At 39.2% G+C, this 23,122-nt stretch overlaps 1 protein-coding gene across 6 annotated transcripts in view; it reads right to left on the bottom strand.

Annotated features, from left to right (window-relative positions):
- The window catches only part of Mef2a (myocyte enhancer factor 2A), a 120,018-nt gene extending 99,115 nt beyond the window's left edge, over window positions 1-20,903 (bottom strand). For 3 of the 6 annotated variants that reach the window (XM_041657032.1, XM_041656942.1, XM_041657121.1), the window contains exon 1: window positions 20,661-20,901. The gene's annotated coding sequence lies outside the window, so the exon portion shown is untranslated. Of the gene's footprint in view, window positions 1-20,660 lie in introns of all 6 variants that reach the window. The other 3 variants (XM_041657296.1, XM_041657365.1, XM_041657213.1) reach the window with 3 other exon arrangements.
- Between the last annotated feature and the right edge of the window lie 2,219 nt (window positions 20,904-23,122).

The raw sequence follows: 23,122 nt of genomic DNA, 5'->3' as shown, positions 1-23,122 counted from the left end.
TAGATTATCAGAAAAGATTTTAATTAGGTCATCCATGTGGTTTCCACTGGAGAAGGAGATTTCAGGAGATGTACTGTTACCAGGAATAAAAGGACATTTTATATTACTTTATATTAGTATCAGCTTTTTTCTTTTTCTTTTCTTTTTTTTTTTTTTTTGGTTTTTCAAGACAGGATTTCTCTGTAGCTTGCATTACAGAATCAAACAAGACGTAGATAAATCAATTATACTTCAAGATTCAAAATTCTTAACAACAGTACATTAGTAGTTAGAAAACTCAGTAAAGACATCTAACCCATGAATAATATTATCATCCAACTTAAGATTAATTGAACACTACAATCAACCATGTTTTAAAAAAGGAAGTATTCAAGTACATATGTTTCCTGATACATTCAACACAAACATACATACAACTGTAAATTTGGAAGGACTGAACGCCTACAGAAAATGTTTTCTGAACACAAAAAAAAATAAAATAAAATTAATAATAAAAAGTCACTTGGAATTTTCCAAATATTTATAAGTATATAAGTCAAAGAATCCTAAAGAAAAAAAATTAAGAGATAACTAAACTATCAGATTACAAAGTAATTTATAACTCCTGAGTGCTAATGTTAGAAAAGAAAAAAAGGTTTGCCATTAGTATTCAGAGTTCTCACCATATGCTAAGAAAAACAAGGTATTAAACTTAAATCAGAAGTAAAGGAATGGTATGCTGAAACCACTGACTACACGAAGACAAATACACATCAGAGTTAAAAGGTGACTGGTTCTTTGAGAACTCCTATCTAGACTAATTAGTAAGAAAAAAAGAGACAAACTACTATTAGAATTTTTTTGAAAAAGCATATTGCTACAAATTCTTCAAACATGAAAAGTATATTAGGAACAATTATTGGTATCAATAAATTTGATAATTTAAAAGAAGTAGAGAAAATTTCTTGAAACATATAGATTATCACAGCAGACACCAAACAAACTATATTAATAACCTCAGGTCTAATAAAAATTGAAATCATAATCAAAAGGCGTTCACCTGAGAGAAAATTCCAGGTTCAAACAGGCCCAGTAAATTCATTCATGAAATCTTTAAACATCTAACCATTTTAATGCTAGTCTTATAAAATCTTTCTTAGGAAAGAAATAGGAAATAGATCCTTAATATGGTGAAGATCAGCATAAATATCCTCATAGAAAAATGAAGCAGAGAGACAGAAGGAAAAGAAGCTATATAGTAATAATTATTGATGTGTGTGTATATATTTGTAAAGGTTCTTTTTTTTTTTTTTTTTTTTTTTTTTTTGGTTTTTCGAGACAGGGTTTCTCTGTGGTTTTGGAGCCTGTCCTGGAACTAGCTCTTGTAGACCAGGCTGGTCTCGAACTCACAGAGATCCGCCTGCCTCTGCCTCCCGAGTGCTGGGATTAAAGGCGTGCGCCACCACCGCCCGGCTTGTAAAGGTTCTTTTTTAAAAAATTCTTTTTTCCTATTTTTTAATTGATTTTGTTGAGCTCTATATTTTTCTCTGCTCCCCTCCCCTTCAACCCTCTCCCATGGTCCCCATGCTCCCAATTTACTCAGGAGATCTTGTCTTTTTTTACTTCCCTCGTAGATTAGATCCATGTATCTTAGGGTCCTCATTGTTATCTAGGTTCTCTGGGACTTTGATTTGTAGGCTGGTTTTCTTTGCTTTATGTTTAAAAACCACTTATGCTCCAAAGCTACAGAGAGACACCTTGTCTCCAAACACCAAAAAATAATAATAATAATAATAAATTAAATAAAATAGAATAATATAAAATAAAATAAAAAATAAAAACCCTTTATTCTAAAAAAATAAATAAATAAAAAACACTTATGAATGAGTACATATGATAATTGTCTTTCTCGGTCTTGGTTACCTCACACAAATGATGTTTTCTAGCTCCATCCATTTGCCTACAAATTTCAAGATGTTATTTTTTATGGCTGTGTAGTACTCCATTGTGTACTGCATTTTCCTTATCCATTCTTTGGTTGAGGGGCAATTAGGTTGTTTCCAAGTTCTGGCTATGACAAACAATGTTGTTATGAACATAGTTGAGCACATGTCCTTGTGGTATGATTGAACATCCTTTGAGTATATACCCAAAAGTGGTATTGCTGGGTCTTCAAGAAGGTTGTTTCCTAATTTTCTGAGAAATTGCCACATGGGATATTCAAAGCGGCTGGACCAGTTTGCACTTCCACCAGCATAAGTTGTCATCAGTGTTTTTGATCTTGGTCATTCTTACAGATGTAAAATAGAATCTCAGAATTGTTTTGATTTGCCTTTCTCTGATGACTACGGATGTTGAGCATTTCCTTAAGTTCCTTTCAGCCATTTTAGATCCCTCTGTTGAGAGGTCTCTGTTTAGGTCTGTACTCCATTTTTTTGATTGGATTATTTGTTCTTTTGATGACCAATTTATTGAGTTCTTTGTGTATTTTGGAGATAAGTTTGCTGTCTGATGTGGGGTTGGTGAAGATCTTTTCCCATTCTGTAGGCTGCCACTTTGTCTTATTGACTGTGTCCTTTGCTTTACAGAAGCTTTTCAGTTTCAGGAGGTCCCATTTATTAATTGTTTCTCTCGGTGTCTGTGCTACTGCGGTTATATTTAGGAAGCGATCTCCTGTGCCAATGTGTTCAAGTGTTCATCCCACTTTCTCTTTTATGAGGTTCAGTGTGGTTGGTTTTATGTTAAGGTCTTTGATCCATCTGGACTTGAGTTTTGTACATGGTGATAGATATGGGTCTATTTTCATTCTTCTACATGTTGATATCCAGTTTTGCCAGAACCATTTATTAAATATGTTTTCTTTTTTCCATGTTATACTTTTTGGTTCTTTGCCAAAATCAGGTGTTCATAGGTGTGTGTATTGATATCTGGGTCTTCGATTCAGTTCCACTGTTCCTCCTACCTGTTTTTAAGACAATACCTGGCTGTTTTCAGTACTGTAGCTCTGTAATAGAGTTTGAAGACAGGGATTGTGATGCCTCCAGAAGTCCCTTCACTGTACAGGGTTTTTTGTTTTTCCATATGAAGTTGAGTACTGTTCTTTCAAGGATGATGAAGAATTTTGCTGGGCATTGCATTGAATCTGTAGATTGCTTTTGGTGAGATTGCCATTTTTACTATGTTAATTCTACCTATTAAAGAACATGGGAGATCTTTCCATTTTCTGGTGTCTTCTTCAATTTCTTTTTTCAAATATTTAAAGTTCTTGTCATACAGGTCTTCTACTTGTTTGGTTAGAGTTACTCTTAGATATTGTATGCTATTGTGGTTATTGTGAAGTAAGCCTGAGCCAGGACCTCTGCAGGTACTGGCGTGAGTCTGGGACCTCCAAGGGAGTAGGCCAGAACCATAGACCTATGCAGGTCAAAGTGCAAAGGTTCTTTTAAAATAACTGGCAGGTCAAATCCATCAAAATATAAAATGGAACATAACACAAGTGAGGTTTGTCTCAAGGACACAAGGTTGGTTCAGTAGTCAAAAAAAAAATTTTAATTCACTACATTAACATCTAGGGGGGGAAATCCATTCAGCTAATTTCAATGAATGCATCAAAAGCTATCTATTCACAATAAAACATCCACACTCATAAAGAAAAGAGTGGAAATTAGCAACTTAGGGATGAAGGGGTAACTTCTTCAATCCAGAAAGGGCACTTACAGAACACCTATAACTACACCATCATTGATGGTAGAAACAGACACCTCTGTCTTTAAGATTAGCAACAAAACAGGGATGCCCAGTGTCATCATTTCTAGTCACCATTTGGGAGGGGGTCCTAACCACTGCAATAGTGCACACCTAACATGACAACATACACAGAAAATGCTAAAAGATTATAACAACGCGACTAAAATTAAAGTGAGTCTTGCAAGACACAAACTCAAAACTAATTGCTTATATACCAATAATGCCAAATACAAAATTCAACATTTGTTTAAGAATTATTTTTACTATTTTTATAACATGTATGTTTCTGTCTATAGGTATGTATGTGCATGTAAGAAAAGGTGTCAGAGGAGGTCAGAGGCTACTGGAGCTGGAATTACAGGTGCTTGTGAGCCACTGAGTATGGGGGCTAAGAACTCAACTTGGATAGTCTGTTCTTTACCTCTGAGCCTACACCTTTAATCACAGCATTTCTGTGAGTTCAAGGTCAGCAAAGGTGACAAAGGGAGACCTTGGCTCAGAAACAAAAAATGAAAACAACAACTGACACGGCAATTCAAAACTGACAAAAGAGAAGCTACGGTTTGAATATAGAATGTTCCTCACAGGCACATGTTTTTAACTGTTGACCCCCAGTTGGTGGTGTTGTTTTAGAAGATTCTGGAACATTTGAAAAGCAAGGTCTAACTGGGAGGAAGTGGATATCTAGGGGTTGGGTTTTAAGGCTTATAGCCCCAGTTCCTGCCCCATCTCCTTCCTCATCTCCCCAGAAGTGAGCAAGCAGCCCCATGTTCTTAGTACCACAGCTAATAGTCACTCTGGCCACTACATCTTCCACACCACTGGACCACAAGCCATGAGCCAAAACATATCTTTCCTCCCTCTGTCGCTTTTGCCAGTTACTGGTTCAGAGTTAAAAATAACACAGCCACTAAAACAATTTTATGAGTAATCAAAAATAAGAGGGCTAATTCTATCTGATTTTAAGACAATGTAATACTGTGCTCTTGTAATTAAACACCCCCCCACACACACACAAATCAGTTGAAACACACACACACCTAATCTTCAACAGAGGTACCAGGGAAAGAAAAGTCTTAGCATAAATGATATTTGGACAAACAGACAATAACATTAATTGCCATTTACAAACATTGACTCAAAATAAATTATAGTAAACAGAGGGCAAAAATTCTAACTGGGGGCCAGTGAGATGGCACGTCAGGTAAAGGCTCTTTGCCATCAAGTCTGACAACCCAAGTCCAGTAATGGGAATCAACAAGGTAGAAGGAGAAAACCAACTCTTGCAGGTTGTACAGTGTGTGCGTGTGTGTGTGTGTGTGTGTGTGTAAGGAGAAATGAAAATTAAAAGGGTATATATTTCACAAACCTTAATTTTTTCCTAATTCTGCTAAAAGACATAGGTTTGTATACTAAAACCAGGTACCTTAAATGGACATTTGGCAAAGATGAAGTTAACCAAAATTGAAAGCTGCTCTTTGAAAGAAATTACTAAAGATAAAACAAAAATTATCCATAATACAATGGCGATAATTCAAAGGGCTTTTTATCAGAAACCGTTCTAGTTTCTTGTTTGAATTTCTTGCTTATTATGAAACAGAGTCTCATCTACCTCAGTATCCAGAGCATAGGATTACAGGTATGTATCAAGCACAAACTATCATGAAAATACAAAGATTTCTTACATAAAAATACAAAGAAACCAATTTAAAATAGGCACAAGATTCATTTCACCAAAAACATGGATAGTCAGTAAATAAATAATAAATATTAAATATTATTAGTCATTAAGGATATGCAAGGAGCAGTATAGCTTGATTTTTAAGAATTTAACATCAGAAGTTACCTTCTCAGAAAATGCCACAGACTAGATTGCTATAAGAATAAAAAATAACACAGGAAACCCTTGGCTGAATATAGTAGGCCCTATAACTCACGTATTTGTAAAAGCAAGGCATTTTCAATTTATACTATGGACATAAGCCTTTAAGTTAACAACCTTGTTTTTTCCTGAAAAAAAAAGCATTATGATTCTAACAATAATCTAATCTATAATAATCATCTCACAATAATCCAGAGCTAGCATGCACATACTGTGAGAAAAAGGCATGAATATTCAATTTTGATTTGTTTATTTCTCCTCCAAAACATTCTAGAGCCTCTCACTGGCTCATCAGTAGGTGAATGCCAAAGTCGCTTCCTAACTAAAACGTTTATAGCAATTGACAGTATAAGTCAATGGATTCCCTACCTAAACTAAGAGATTTCAGAGTGCAGTAGTGATAGTATAACTTACTCTAAAATATTCCATTTAGTTTTTTTTAATGGAAAGGAAAACCATACACCATAACTTGGCATAGAATGTTGTTACTGAAGAATAGCTGTGAGTGAAGGCGGTATATTCAAAACCCTGCACTTGATCTCTGGAGCTGTCACACACTGGACTAACACAAGGCTTTGTAGGAAAGAGACTAGTAAAGGTGCCTGAGGGCCATTCTAAAAGAACATCAAAAACACAAAAGCCATTCTAAATCTGAAAATGCTGGAATAGTGTCTGGGCAGAAAAGAACGTAAAAGGAAGAAATTCTAAAACCCTGGAGTTATGAAGAAACAGGAGTCATGTAAGAGTCTAGGTGCCATGTAAAAGGATACTCTCAAGTGCACAACTCCCAGAGGAACAAGGCCAAAAATGAAGATAGAAAAAAAGGATCATAGGAAACTGTATAATAAAGAAAAAGAAAAAATGGGAAAAATCATGGCTGTACAAGACAAGAGAGAATCATAAAATTGAGATCGTACAACCCTTTTCCAGCTATTAAAACAGACAAAAATAAAAAATAATTGCTGAAAGCAGCAAAATAGTTCCACACTATCAGCAGAGGAAATTATCACCTTATGAACACAGTACAGTCCCTCAAAACATGAAAAATTTAAAAATAAAACTCAGAAAAATCAGGAAATATATATCAAAAAGGAAATACTTTCTCAACCCAAATCAATCACCTCAGAGAAGGTAAAAGTGATTGGGCCAATATTCTAAACGGGATTGAGATAATGCAAACAAGCTTTAGAGGATATGAAAGTCACCATGAATTAGAAATATAAAATTAAAAACAAAATATATAAAATACATGGAGAAATCAAGGATAGTTAAATGCATAGCTGAAAGTAAGGAAGGAATACAAATCAGTTCAGAAATGCAGCACAATATAAAAGGGAGAATCGACTCAACAGAGTAAAAACAGCTCACCACACATCTTATTAGACGCATGCATCCATATCTAGTGTTGTTTCACTTGATTTCTGTAATTCTCCTACCGCTTCATAATAACTCACAAGCCAGAATACTTGAGACATTCATTCACATGTGCAAATGGTTTCCACTGTAAGGTGCCACATAAGTACTTATGTATTACTTAACTGAACATGGCTGAAATTAGATTATTTACCCTTTCTTTTCCTGTGTCACTGGCAAAGTTTCTGAGTTTGTTTCCCTAACCTCACTGATCTATGAACCTATATGGTTCTCTAATAGGAACACATGTGCTGTGTTACAAAACTGTGTGTGTACATGTGAGTCAGTATAACACATAGTTTTAGCACCATCTACTGAAGAAAGAAGGGAGAGAAGAAGGAAGGGAGGAGGGACGAAGAAAATAAGTAAATCTCACTGCAGCAATGAACACATCAGTATCCAGATGTGGGTTTCTAAATACCATCCTCCAAAACAGGAAGCCAAGGATCTCTAAAAATGATTCTAGGGTTGAGATGGAGAGCTAGACAACCTGGAGTTTCTTGTAAGAGAGTGTTCAGAAAGAACACGTTATGTCAGAAGGACACAGGAGAAAGGGAGAAGCTTTTCAGTGGTCAAACTAGAACAATCTGAGCAACATGATTTACAACACCAGATTAACATTTATAAAATAACATGGGCATCTTTGAGTCTGAACTGATAATAATGAATCAAATGTAAGTGAATGAAAAGGAACACTCTTCATCAGTTATCAATGAATAAATAATTATGGTAGAAAGAAACTACAAAATCAGCAATAGGTAAATATTCTCAGTGATAGATGAAAAAAATGAATGGATAAGAGTGTGAAGAGACACTGGAAATTAGCAGAGCCTCAATATATCTTCCTGATATATCTTCAATATATCAATTATAAAGAGAAAACATGACCTCACAGAGAAGACACCAAACCCCATCCTAATTAAGTCAACAGATAATATCAGTAATAGGACACTGACATTATATACTCCGGACTCAAAACATACCTCCTAATGGAATACTGTTACTTCAGTGACTACTGCAAAAAATGCCAAATCCCAAACATGAGGGAAGCATCAGTGAAATCTACACTGCAGGGCAATATACAAAATAATGACAGAACTCCTTAAGAGCATCTTTAAGGACAAGGAAAGACTGAAGATAAGAGACTTAAGGAGACTAAAGAGACACAAGGATCCTAGAACAGAAAAGAGTTCTTAATAGACAAATTGATAAAATTTAATAGTTTAATGGTACCATATCATGATTGTGTCCCTGGTTTCAATAGTTACACTATAAACTATGGTTTTAGAAGACGTCCAACATTAAAGGAAGCTTCAGAACTTCTTTTACATAAGCATTCTACACTATTTTTTTCATGTTTTATTCCCCCTAACTATATTACACAGTCAATCAAAGTTGTCTATTGCTGTGAAGAACTTTTAAAAAAATACATACATTGGTCCAATTTATACATAGACTAAGTAAATTAAGATAATTCCTATGAGGCCGGGCCGTGGTGGCACTCGGGAGGCAGAGGCAGGCGGATCTCTGTGAGTTCGAGACCAGCCTGGTCTATAAGAGCTAGTTCCAGGACAGGCTCCAAAACCACAGAGAAACCCTGTCTCGAAAAACCAAAAAAAAAAAAAAAAAAAGATAATTCCTATGATAATTCAAAACGATGTATCAATGGCACAGCACCCCATCACTTTGTTCCAATTAACATCCAAAATGTTGTACTAGAAAGAATAAAACATATACACACAGAATGACTTTTGTGGGACATAAATGAGTATTGCAGAGTTCAATGCCATGTACTATCTGGTAATATGTCATTTTAAAAGTACAAGTTAAAAATACAGACTATAAATAATGATTAGGACAATACTAAGATGTCCACTGATCCATTATTCACCTCATTTTAAAATTTTAATTAAAATATAATTACATCATTTCCCCCACTTCTCTTTTCTTCCTTCAACATCTCTCATTTCCCCTCCCTTTAACCCTTTCCATGTATGTCCCTCTCCTCTCAAAGTCATGGTCTCTTTTTTATTATTGTGCATAAATTATATACGTGTAAATATATAAAACATTTACCCCAATCATTTGTAAATTTGATGTTTCACAATTTTTAGACACTACTTAACATCAGTTTTAATAGCTGAAGCAATTTAGTTACTACTGGGTAGTCATTTTTAATGTCTGGAGCATTAAATAATCTCCTGCTTTGTTTGGGGGGAAATGTCTTTATTGGAAAGGGTGTTTTGTTTTCACTTTAGAAGGCAAAGCTGAAAATACAGCATCTGAAATTTTTCACTTCTATTTTCCAAAGCCAAACACTGAATATCTTGAAATTATTAAGCCAGGGTCTCCCACCTTAGGGCAGACACATCCTCAGAATTTTCTCCCCTACTAGGTAAGTCCTTTCACTTCCCTAACCACTTTGTATCTTTGTTTCCATTCCTCTTTCAACACCCATTAGAGGGCAGAATTCCTAAGCCCTGTCATTACCAAGAGCTATTGCACGTCTAGTAATAAAGTTACACACTATGCTCTCTGACTACATCTGCTAGGGCATATCTGAGATCTCTTCCCTCTGTACTTCCTCTACCAGTTAACAGTCCATTCCTTCCACAATTGCCCAACTATACACCACATCACTGATTCCTTTAGTCCTATTTCTATATGTCAAATACATTTATTTCTTCAATCCTTTCCCTACTACTGTTATCCAAGTTACTTTTCCAGTTTAAACCTCCTAATCATTCTCTCTGGCCATCAAACTCAACCATTCCAAATGTTAAAACAAGTCTCCACAGTGCAACCACATCATGTCACCCCACGCCTCATGCTGGGACTCAAACCCAGGGCTTTACATGTACTCTACTCGGATAGAGCTCTAGCTAGACCCATCCCATAAGCACTGTTTCTTTGACTAATTTCTTCCTGGGCTTAAGATGTTTCTAATTCATTGGATAAAGTACAAGTACCTTAACAAAGCTGAAAGATTTTTCATAACCTGGTCCCTACTTAACCTTATCTTCCACTACTATTAGATGCATGCCCTCTTTTCCACTTCCTACTCAGTTGTTGGAAGAAGGGAGCTTATTGGTTCCCGGCTGCCTGGCTAGCTTAGACCAAAATAACCACACAGAAACTGTATTAATTAAATCACTGCTTGGCCCATTAGCTCTAGCTTCTTATTGGCTAATTCTCACATATTAATTTAACCCACCACGAGGCCATGGCCTACCAGCAATGTTTCAGCACATCTATCTCCAGCAGCGTCTCCATGGCATCTCTGACTCCGCCCATCTTTTTCCCAGCATACAGCCTAGCTTTCACCACCTAGTTCTGTTCTTCCCTGCCATAGGCTCAAAACAGTTCTCTATTCTTAATCAATAAAATCCACACAAAGACAAAAGGACCTCCCACACCATTTCCCCTTTCTGTTCAAACAAAAAGGCAAGTTTTAACTTTAACATAGTAAGATTACATATAACAAAACAGTTATCAAGCAAGAATTACAGTTACAACATTTATATCTACTAAATCTTTTATCATATCTAAGCAAAATTTTAACTATCTATTCTTCAACTCCATCAAAGTCTCCAGAAGGATATAATATTAGCTAAGTAAACAATAAGTCCATTGTTAAGCCAACTTCCAAAACTCTAGAATTGACAGAGACTTATCGCTGCCTCGACAGTCACCCAGGGTTCTTCTGTACCGCTGGGGCATTAAATCTTCTGCCCACAGGCCCATAGTCCATGGAGCAGAAAATTTCAAAGACAGTTAGTTCCACCTATATTGGCAATCTGTCAGTCACTTTCTTCTGTGTCCTGCAGAATGTCTAGCAGACTCTTTCATGAAGCAGGAACCCGAAAGGGTAGTCTGACCTTTAGGCAAGTTCAGCAGTCATTTCCCTGCGGGTGCCACATATCCAGTTCATCAAGCAGTCCAGGCAAGAGCAGTCTCCTGCTCAAATGACTAACCAACTCCATAAGGAGCCTCTTCAATGCCCATCATCCTCTTGAAGTAGCTTGGTGCTGCAAGGAGCACTACTGAGTCTATGGTGCTCTCAAGTTTCTTTAAAGCAAACTGAATTGTTATCCTTCACACACATCTAGTCAACTCTATTCTCCCTCTTTACGAGTCTAAGTCCCATTCACATTTTTTGTTTTATTTTTCTTGAAGGATGGTATATCTTTATTTATAAGATTCATAATGGGTGAAGCCCTGTGAAATTTCTCCCTTCCATGTTAAGTATGTCTATTGGTTTTGTACTTCTTTGGATCTTGTTTTTAGGTAGCCATGTTGTTAAGGTATCATGGGTATAGCTTCCCTGTCATGTCTTGGAGACATGCAGCAGACTTCCTGGTTCTCTGGCTCTTACAAACTTTCTGCCTACTCTTCCTAGATGTTCCCTGAGCCTTGGGTGCAGGAGCTGTGTTGAAGAGCTATCAATTAGGCTTGAATTCAAATATCAATTCCTTGGAGCTAAATATTCTTGGCTTTTGAAACTGGCTTAATTGTTCCTTCTATGTGTTTCCAAAATATTTCACACTGTATGCCTTCAACACATCAAAACCAAGCAACCAGCCAAAGCGGAATACAAACACATGTTATCTCTAACATTCTCAGCTAACTGTAAAAGCCAAGCCTTGCTCACATATATTCCCCAGCACTTCAATGAAACAAATAAATAAGGTACAGAAAACTAAAGTAAAATTATCAAAGTAACAGAATGATTAGCAAAATAATTCTAACTCTGATTCTTAACTCAAGAGTAAATATTCTTTGCACCATACATTGTGGCACTTAATTTTACTTCCATAAAAAAAATTATGTTAATTAGGTATATAGTATGTGACAAAATTAATAAAGATTTAGATGTAATCTCATTTTATAATTTGGTAAAAAAATTATAAAGCAACAATATTAAGATTACACATTGATATTCATTAATTACATATTTTAATCACAAGAATTAGATTGTTTAAAAGCAAAAAAATTTAGGCTATCATTTACTCTGATATAGCAAAGTTATAAACTAAACACATGAGTTAGTAATTCACTTAAAAGAACAGATTCTACAAAATTAAAACATAACAAACATGAGCATTAATTTTCATATGAAACAACATTGAATCATTTTGATTATATATTAAAAGCATATGGCTAACTACCATGTTCAAATTATTATAAAACACACTTATTGAGCATATAGAGACATACAAAATAGGATCCTCTTCCCAGGAAGCTCAAAATACAATTTGGAAAACAAGGACCAACCCCTGAAGAATTAAGTAGAAGAATCAGGAGCAAAGAGTCATGCATTACTTGAAACTGTTAACATTTCAAAGGGCTGGAGAGTAAACTTTAGTGATAGCAATGGCCTGCGTGTAGACAGGCCCCTAGATTTGATGGTAGAGAGGGGGAACTTTTTCTACCAAGTTCTGGGAATAGAAAAACAAACTACAATCTACCCCCTGAGGAACCAATGTAAATTAGACATTCCTTAGTTTGACAAGTTGAAAGGACCCTAAAACAATGTAACTTCGATGACATTATCTACTGTCCAGTTCTCCATTTCTTTATACTCATATTATTTACTTAAAGGGATGGGAGGTGTAGCTGAGGAGAGGGCTCAGCACTGGCTGCTCTTCCAGAGGCCATAGTTCAATCTCCAGTACTCACAACACAGTGGCTCACAACTGTCTGTAATTCCAGTTCTAGGGGTTCCAAATCCTCTTCTGGCCTCTGTGAGCATCAGGCACTCAAAGTTATACAAAGATATACATGCAGGTAAAACATTCGTACATACAAAATACTTTTTTAATAAAAAAAATCACAAAATTATGTTATAACTAACTCTAGAATAGCAGCAAGAAAATCCTAAAATCAGTCCAGACTATCTTATTGTTCTATAAAATAAGGAATGATCCAAAAATGAAAACATGTCAAAACAAGCAATGAGTGAAACCAAATAGTTACCACTGACCAAAATTAATAGAGAATAACCTATGTGATTAAAAAAGAACCTATGAATTCATATTGATACCAATGAAACAGGTGAGAAAGAAAATCCTTTCACAACAGAATGGAGTACCCACCAAAGAGCGTAAAAGAAGTCAGAGAAAAACCCCATCTGCCATCACTGTGTGTGTACCTGACTCAAGCAAAAATCACCAAGGAACACCAAAACCATTACCTGAACATTTTTGGGTACACTGAAACAGATGCTTCAACAACAACAAAGGACACCCTTTATAATAGAAAACCCTGGCAGGCAAAACTTTCACTGAGCAATCACAGTAAACAGCACAATCATCGGGCTGACATTCAATTACCTTCTGATGAGATGAAGCACGTCATCACTTAACATGAAATTGTGCCAGAAGGACATTACCTGAATGTAATTACGAAGAAGCAAACGAAGAAATTTTAAATGATCAACAACCCTACCAAAATAAAGGCCCTAAATTCTTTAAAACTATTAATGTTTAGAAAGACCAAAAATGGTGGAAGAACTTTCAGATTTAAACAATGCAAAAGCAGTAACAACTAAATGCAAGACATAACATCAGAGGGAAAATGCTATTAAAATTTTTACTGACACAGCTGGAGACTATTTGAATATGATTTGTGTCAAATAATAATATCAACATTAAACTTCTTACACCTACCAGAGAATGATTATGGAAGAATGTGTTCCAGTTACTAAGAGGTACTAGATGAAGTACTTAAAAGAAAAGAATGACAATGTGCGTAACTTAATCTCAAACAATTCAATCATAAAAATAATGGAAAAGGGAGCAAAAGCAAGGGAGGGAAAGAGGGACGAATGGAGAGACAGAAAGAGAGAGAAGAGAAGAGAAAAAGGAGAGCTATACAGCAGGTTTATGGCATCACAGTACAGTGTATGTTAAGAACATGTTTGTTATGTGCTTTCCTGGTTAGCAATGTACACATACATTCATGCAGCATTTCCAGCCATTATTATAGAGGCACCTGTATGTTTGGTCTTAGCTGTGTTTCTGATCTTAATCAAATAAACATGCATCCCCAGCATTCTCCAGAAGATGTTATCAGGGAGCTTCAAACTGTAAATAAAGCAATGATGTTTCTAGGATCTGTGGTTGCTCTGTAAACACAGAGAGTGACAAAAAAAGGAAGTGATAAAGCAAACGTGGCAAATGTTGACACCTGGCCAGCCTAGATGACAGATCACTTTATTACTCTTGTACTTTCTCAAAGCTGGAATTTTTTCCAAAATTATTTTTTAAGTCTCTGTCAAAACTAAAATTTTACATTTTGGAAAAATAAGTTATATCTGAAAAGAAATAACTACTAGTTTCTTTGCTCCCTTTCATAATTCATGTGATCAAATTAAATCTACCATCATTAACAAAAAGGTCTTCAGTATCAAAACAGACCATATACTAAAGTAGTACCCAATTTGCAAAAGCCCACCTCTAAATCAACTCTATCATATGGAATAATTTTCACTATTACAAATGATGGTAGGTCCTAGTGTTAGCCACAAGTTTCAATTTTTTCTTTAGCAATACAGTAAACTAGTAATGTGTTTCTTGAATACTATGTTAAACTGGAACCTTTCGGAAATAATAGGTAAAATTAGCTGGATAAACTGAAAGGAGAGAATGGAAGCAGGGAGAATTTGGTTGAGTAAGGAGCAGTAAGATTATACATTCCAAAACAGAAATACATACACCCTTTAGTCAGCAGGGCTACCATCACCCTATGAGAAGGCAAACCAACTCTCAAGAAATGCCACTGGTCCTCAAGAGCTCTCAGATTCCTCCCTTTATAATGATGATGAAACTACTTACAGAAAGTGCATGTTAGGGTTTATGATCTAGAAAGTAAAATTTTAAAAATCTGAATTGAGAAAATGGGATGTCAGTTATTTCAGTTGATTAGAGGAACCAACTTCAACATTTCCTCAGAATTCACTCCTTATCAACAGGACGGTAGATACAGACCATAGGTGAGCTGGTCTCTGATCTAGCAGGAGAATGGAATCAATCACAATACCCTAAAATGAGATTTATTCTACAAATAATCTATGTACCTAGAGCTTTGGAAGGCATACAAGAACAGAGAGAAAAACTCATTAAGAGAGAGTAAAGCTGGAATCTTGGACAAGATAACATTCGAACTAGGACTTAAAGGGTAAGTAGTTCAGAAAGTCTATGAGCAAGGGAACGTTTCAATCATGGGAGAAAACATGAACAAAAATACAAAATCACTCATTCCAATGCTCCATATCTTCAAGTGCAGGCAGTGTACTGTGAATGACTGACAAGATTTCGCTGCCTCTGTGGAACTCATATTCAGATAATGGGGGACAAAAAAGACCACAAATATAGCAAAAACTGAACAAATCAGGCTACACAGAAGTGTCTTAAAGGAAATAATCCACGTGTAAGTGTCCTGGTTAATTGGGGGGGGGGGTCAATATGACACTAGCTTATTCTCTGTAAAGAACCTCAACTGAGAAAATGTCTCCATCAGATTGTCCTATGGGCAAAGTTGTAAAGTATTTGCTTGATTAATGGTTAACATAAGAGGGCCCAGCCCACTGCAGGTGGTGACACCCCTGAATAGGTGGTCCAGTACTGTGTAAGAAAGCAGGTTGCACAAGCCATGAACAGCAAGCCAGTAAGCAGCACTCCTCCACGGCTTCTGTTTCAGTTCCGGCCTCCAGGTTCCTGTCATGAGTTCCAAGCACTTGAGGGATGGAAGCTGGAGAATCAGGTCATCCTCAGCTACATAGCAAGTTCTAGACCACCCTAGGCTCGTCTCAAAAAAGAATTCTTATCTAGAAAGTTAAAAAGTAGGAATCATCACCTTGAAAACACAGGGCTATTTCAATAAAGATCGCACAGCTGGTCTAAGCTGAGGCAGAGAAACCAAAGGTTAATGGCTGACAGTGAGTCTAGAAAGATCAAAATGGAATGATCTTATGAGGTGAAGCCACTGCTAACTGCAGACACAGTAGCAAACAGCACACTACAGGAAAAATTACTACATGCTATGCAATCAGTCCTTCTACTATGACATACACACACATTTTACGAAATCTCTCCACAACTCTATGGAGTCAATGTTATAGTTGGTATTTTAAACAATGAACCAGCCTCAAACAGATTTCTCAAAGAACACATGTACAGTTGTTATTTTCACTTAACAGTCTGATTTTAGAGGGCTATCTCTTAACCCTGTCTTACAGTCCCTCTATGTATCTTCCATGTGCCTTCAAAGTTTTTGTTTCTGTTTTTGGTTTTAAATGAACTGGTATGTAGGGCTGAAGATGGCTCAGTTATTAAACGCACTTAGAGCTCTTGCAAAGGATCTGTTCCTGTTTCCAATATCTACATAGTGGCCCACAATCATCCTTAGCACCAATTCCAAATGATCTGACACCCTCTTCAACCTCTGTGGATACAAGGTACGTGCAGTATACATACATATGCAGGCAAAATACTCACACATAAAAGAAATTTTAAAAAAGAGAGAACTGGAATATTGGTCTGAATTTTAGAAATACAATTCTAACCTTAAACAGTAGATAAACTTCTAAGAGTAAGGACCAAAGGTGAGACAGCAAATATAGCGTGTTATACAATGACAGAGCATCTTGTTTAAAAAAAAAACAATAAAAAAACTCAGTTTACCAGTTATCTTACCAGGTCAAATAGAAAGTAGCTCTTTGCTCCAAGAGTCAGAAGTTTTATCTCAAACAAATCCAAGCTATACTGCATATGAATGCTGCCAGTGACAAGAACAACAAGGAGAAAAGGACCAGCTCACAAAACAAAAAGTCACCATCCATTACTGAAAACATTTCTCAAAGCATAAAAATTTTGTGAATTTTTTTATTTCTGCATAGAAAATGAAACTAACATTAATCCAAAACAGTCATTAAAAGATGTGCCTTGAAGGGCTGGGCATGAATGATACCCTGGGTTTGATCCTCAGTCATATAAGAAAAAATAAGCCTTGATATTTGTTAGAAATATGATTAATGTCTGATTTTTACCTATGTTAGAAAGTGCACTCTGGTTTCTGCACCAAGTTCTAACCAATGGAAGTAAATTACCTAATACTATACAATACTGTATAAATATGATGTGCCATCTCACACACAGTCTAATGATTGAAACTTAGATGTGATTTCACCTTTAGTCATTACTAAGACATTCAATATTAAAATTAAATGTGATATTTATCAGCTAGATCCAGTAAAACAAATATTGCTAAAAGTTTGTAAAAAATTCATATAAAAGCATTCATTAAATTAAAGCAGCACAGATCCTATGCTATAAGACTTTCAAATTAACCAATAAGCTTATGCTATTTAATCATAATAAACTGGACAGAGGGTGTGCTTATCATATGGTACACAGATAAAGTAAAAGCAGATGAAGTCATTTGGCTTCACAGACCAGGCAAAATGAAGTATGAAAAAACCAGAGATTACTTACTAATGAAAAGCTATTTCAAGCATATTTATTCCAGGTAGGTGAACAATTTTTTCTTCTAAATTCAAATGTTAAAGGCTATGTCTTGTACTCTCATAACTAATATAAGACATAATTCACTGAAGATATTCAAATCTAATTCTAAAACAATTGAAGTAGAGACTAGAATCAAGTCACAATCACAGATGAAAACTCTAAAGTAAAACAGCCAATGAAAACATTTTCTATATGATCTGAGAGTAAACTGGCACTGGACTATTTTTCCAGCATGCACACATGAGCACTCTCCTATACCAAGTCCTTGTGTCACTAAGTATTCTCACGCTGACATACATAAACAATCTTCCTAGGAAAAGATACATGAAAGGAAGGAAAGAGGAAAACAAGGTAGCATGCTTTTGTGTACCAAGGCTCAAGCAGTGAGCTATGAGCTCATCTCATTTAAAGTCTAATGCCATGGGACAAGAGGCACAATTCCACTTTACTGATGCTAGTTCATTAGTTTTGTCAGTAGTAAAGGTGGCATCAAAATCAAGATCTGACTAAAAAAAAAATCAAAGAGCCTTCCTTCAAGGCTTGCAAATCAGAATCTTTGCATGAGCTTATCTATCTTAGAAATTCATTCAATTTCCCTGTTTACTCTTCTTTACTTAAACTGAAGAAGGCATCCACTTCTCAATTTATGAATAACACATTTATGAGTATTTTTAATCTTGTAAAAAAGCAACAGTGGTCATTTTCAATACACAAAGCAGTATTCTCGTTGCCCCTTCACTGACAAAAAGTTTACACTATACTTTGTAACATTCTTATGAACCATGAGTTTATCTTTAAAGGGGGAGTATGATATGGTAATACAGAATGTTAGAAATTTAAATACCTCAGAAAATCCATGATTTTCATCACTGTATGTTACAATGAATTCGTCTTCTTGCCAGACTAAAAGATGCAAGAGGAAAACTGACAAGCATGCTACTTTCCAAAAGCAGATTTGATTGTGGACCCCTCCTAAATCAGAACACCATGTACTAAGATTTAACTTAGCAAACATGACCTTCAAATCCAAAGTTACAGTGAATAAAATACAGAAAAATTGCATATCCAGTTACAAAAAAAAAAAAAAGACCTTTGTCACATATACCTGCTGCGGAAACATAAAAACTACAGAGAATTAAATTACTCTCAAGGCATAATTCCCCATGCTAACGTTACAATCATTTTTAAGCCTCAGCTCTTCCCTCCTTTGATCTCCCTCCAACTTTTCAATTTAATATCTTATTAGAAGAATAAAGAGCAAGTTTACCTTCATGAAAGACTCTGACTTTATGTCTAACAACAGTACGAATGGAAGGCGATAGGTAGGTACGGTTGTCTTTGGAGAGGTCACTGTTCTTCACAAGCATTGACAGTTTTAGTACACACATATTTCTCACAACACTCTTGCAACAAGAATTATTAATCTAGAGTCTGCAAGCACAAAAATAGCCAGTTTCCACCATTTTAACATTATTTAACTCTCAACCTTTGCAACAATGTGTACTGAGAATTAAAAGTAATTCAAGTTCAATAAATTCACAACACAAAGTAATTGTACTATCTTATACGACATACAGATATGTTCCAGTAAACACTCCATTTGTATAGAACTGTATTTACTATCATTAAAATCATCTTTGGGGGAACTCGTTTCCCTAAAAGTTATCATTTACACGCAAAGTAATAAAGTCAGAGCTCTGACGATACAAAAATATACAAAAACAAGACAAAAGTGGATACACAAGTGTCACATAGCATAATAGTTTCTTCATCCTCATTTTCTAAATCCACATTTTAAAAAATGTCATTTTTGTATGTTTGGGGGAAAAAAACTACTTTGTTTACCTTTTCCACTGACTGTTCAAGCACTGCCAAGGTAACACAGATTTTAAAACTGACAAGTAGACTACTTAGCAGTTGCCAAAACAACGCAGCTGGATTCTTAAAGGGAAAGTACTCTTGTGTAATATACACCTAATTACTGCTTTAGAGAACCTCACTGTCACACAGTAATGGATGATACAAGACATAAAGGAGACACAGCGCGCTACAAAGTTGAAAACTGTTATACAATATTAGTTTTAAAATACGTATACCGTTGTCAACACATCGCAGCGGGTCTTCTAATTGCAGTTGCCGGAATCCCAATTTCATAGTAAACTAGCGTTAAGGCAATGTTGTATTCAATCTACACACGGTTCCCTACTGGATCATGACAGGAGGCTAGGAACCTATTTAAGGTCTGAGCAAGAATTTGATAGTTACACTTTCTCGGGGAGAGGGAGGAAATGCTAATTCAGAAATGCTCACCTTCCCCAAACTTGTCTGCGTGATCACCTATCTCTCTAATCCTCAACTGTCCAAAAACAGATGATATAGAACCCAAAGGTAAAGTTTCCATCTCACCACGCGCCCCCTGCGCGGCAGATCTACTCGATCGCGGCGGGCAGGGAGCGGGTCCCTTCTGCAGCCCCTACTTCCCGAGACCTTGCCCCGCACCCGCAGGTGCTGGGAGCCCGGCTGCCGCCCGAGCCAGCCCGACACACACCCTGCCGTGGACATCCCCACGGCGGAGTTCAGCCCCCTACCTTCCGCCCCAGCGAACCAACCTTTCCCCGAAGCAGAAGTGGGGGGAATTTCAAGTGCGAGCACAGGGCCGGACACCCCCACCCCGCCCCGCACCGGAGGTCTAGCGCGCTGGAGGACCCCGCGGTACGCGAAGCTACAGAAATGGACCGAGCGGCTCCGCGGCCCCCTGGGAACTCCGTCAACTTTCAGGGAGGAGCGGTGCGACGCGGCCGGGGCCCCCAGAGGTGGCGCGCTCGGGAAGGCGGCCCACGACGGTCTCACCCCCCCCTCCACGGCCCCCCGCCGCCGCCGCGCCCGCAGCCCCCGGGCCCGCCCCGGGGCACCCCGCCCCCACCGCGCGCCGCCGCGCCCCTCCGTTTTCCCGAGGGCCCCGCCGCCCCGAGCCCAGCCTCGCCCCGGTGCCCGGAGCCCAGCGGGCACCCCTCCTCGGCCGCGTCGCCCACCCCCCCAGAGCCCCCCCACCTTAGCGCGGTCCGACCCCCTCCCCAGCCGCCGCCACATCCCCGCAGCCCGCGGCCCCTCACCGGGTCTCTGCTACAGCCGGCGGGCGCGCACAAGCCGCAGCCCCGGCCCGGCCCGCCACAGCACTCCGCGCCGCCCGGAGCCGCCTCCTTCAACCCGGGACTCGCCGGGACATCCGCGCACGGATCCCCACACCGGGGCTATTTTTAGGAGTCAGGCCTCGGCCAGACCGGAACTCGTTCTTCGCGGCGCGCGTGCGCACTGCGAGGACGCCTTGGTGTCCCTCCGCCGGCCTTGCCTCTCCCTTCCTCTTGGCTTCCTCTCTTTCTTCTCTCTCTCGAGGTCCCCCTTTAGAGCTGATTTCCCCTCTCGGTGGGTCCTGAAGGGTTTGGCATGGGCGAGACAAGGGGACAGGTCAAGAGAGTCATTCCGTGTGAACAGCTATCGCTATTTCACAAGGACATGAGGGGCGGACTATGTTTTTCCGGGTGGGTGAGGAGACAGATCACCCGGCACAGGAAGGAGATGACGGCGGCTTGGCGCCGGGACTGCAGGCTGGAGCACTCTTCCCTCTGAAGGACCGTGTTCTCCTGGAAGGGATACCGGTCACTTGATGAGGGCCTGGGCGTGGCGGGCCGGCGGCGTCGCGCCCCCACCGCCTCCTGGACCAGGCCGGGCCCCCGGGCTCCGGTGTCGCGGCGCGTGACCGGTCCCCGCGCTTGGTCCACGGCCACAGCTGAGTCCGGGCACCGCGGGACGACCCAGACGCTCCGAGCCGAGGCCAGGTCCCTGGCCTCGTGCGTGACCCAGACGTCGGCTCGCCACGCCCTCACTGTGGTCAGGGCCACACCTGTGTCCGAGCCTGGACAGCGACCGGGTCACCCTCGCTGGGCCCCGTCCCTGGCCACTCCTTTCCAGCAGGGGCTTGGAAAGCAAAAGACACCTGGGGAATGAAGCAACCTGCCTATCTGAGCTGTTGTTAATAGTATAGCTTCATCGCTAAGCTGTATCTCACTTTATCCATACATCCCCTTAAAGTGCGAGAACCACTCTGAGAAAGCAGGGCCACACAGCGTCAGAGAAGGGCAATGAAGCCTTGAACTCCTAACCACTGGGCAAACGGATTTTTCTAAGAGATAAAGATGTCATTGAGACAGTGGTTGTCTTTGGTTAGGTCACTGATTTTGTCCAGAGAGGTCTTCTAGAAATGAATGCTGGTCCTCCTCGCAAAAGCTGGTGTCCAAACCCAGAGGTGCCCATGCAATGCACACAGACCCAACCGTATATTTTCATTCGAAGCTAAGCGATTCAATACCGTATTCGGTACTTTAAAACAAGTCACTGGGGTGGGTGAACAGACGTACAGAGGAACTGGGAAGTTACAAAGGAAACTGGAGGCTAGCTGGCTTCCTCCCTCAAGGACAACAAGGCAATGTGCTGGGGCGAGTCTAACACAAAGGCACTACAGAGATACCAGATACCAGACACTGGAAAATAAGCGCAGAGCGTCTCTTCAGTGATCAGGGGAGTTTGGTGGAGGAGGATGGCAGGGAACCGTTATCTTCCCCTCTGGCCTGGCAGACCCTTTGAAGGAAAAAGGCCCAAGCCCAGACTGCAGGGAGGATTTTAAATCACCCTAAATCTGGCGGAAACCAGCAATGTATATGGAAACGCGTGTGTTTTAACCTGCCAGGAGCTGCTACCGCAGCTGTGTTAACACCTCTCCTCCAGGAAAGCAAGACTGTTTGACGACTTCCTTCAAAACCAAGGGTGAAGGATGGTGAGGAACGGCTCCTCCTCAGCAGCTTTTCACCCTGGGAGAGAAGAAAGGGCAATGAGGACAAGTGGTTTCAAAAGGTTCTTGACTCTCAAAGCTCCCCCAGCTCTGCCCTCCGTGTCCAATGCTCCTGGGACATACAAGACTCAACCCAGACTGCCCACCCACCGCCTACTGGCCCTGCTTTTGGTCACCCTGGAAGCCAGGCAGAGAACTTGGCCAGAAGTGCAGCCTAGACCAAAATGTTTGCATGGTTTTAGAGAGAGCCATTCTTCTGTGCGGCTCCTGCATCACAATGTCATTGCCTAAGAATTAGGAGCGTTAAGAGGATAAAGGGTGATAGGGAAAAGAATGAAGCTATTGTAAAATATGGTAGCAATGCACACTCAACTGTTAAAGCAGGTAATGGAGGAAGGCGGTGAAGCCTCTACAGACCTCAAAAACCTGTGCCTGAAGTCCAGTAGCCAGCAACAGCCAGCACTTAGTTTGGCATGAACCATATGCACTTCTGTGTGCTGCTGACTCAAAGGGAACTCCTGAGGAGCAGCACTTGGTCCCCCTACTCTGTCTGGCCTTCTTAAAGCCGCAGTGACCAGGCTGCAGGAGCTCAGCATTGCAGTGGGCAATGGACCTGAGAAGAGAACAGCCCTTCTTCCTTCAAAAAGGCTGTCAGGCTAGAGCAATGATCCAGCTTAAGACACAATCCAGCTTCTCAGTCACCTTGAGAGGGACTTCCTTCTGCGACAG

The sequence above is a fragment of the Microtus oregoni genome, unplaced genomic scaffold (assembly GCF_018167655.1).
Source record: "Microtus oregoni isolate MIOR12 unplaced genomic scaffold, Mior012 000000F_ref0000247, whole genome shotgun sequence".
NCBI classification, from domain to species: domain Eukaryota; kingdom Metazoa; phylum Chordata; class Mammalia; order Rodentia; family Cricetidae; genus Microtus; species Microtus oregoni.
The sequence above is the reverse complement of the archived record's forward strand: the minus strand, read 5'-3'. Positions and strand labels throughout refer to the sequence as shown.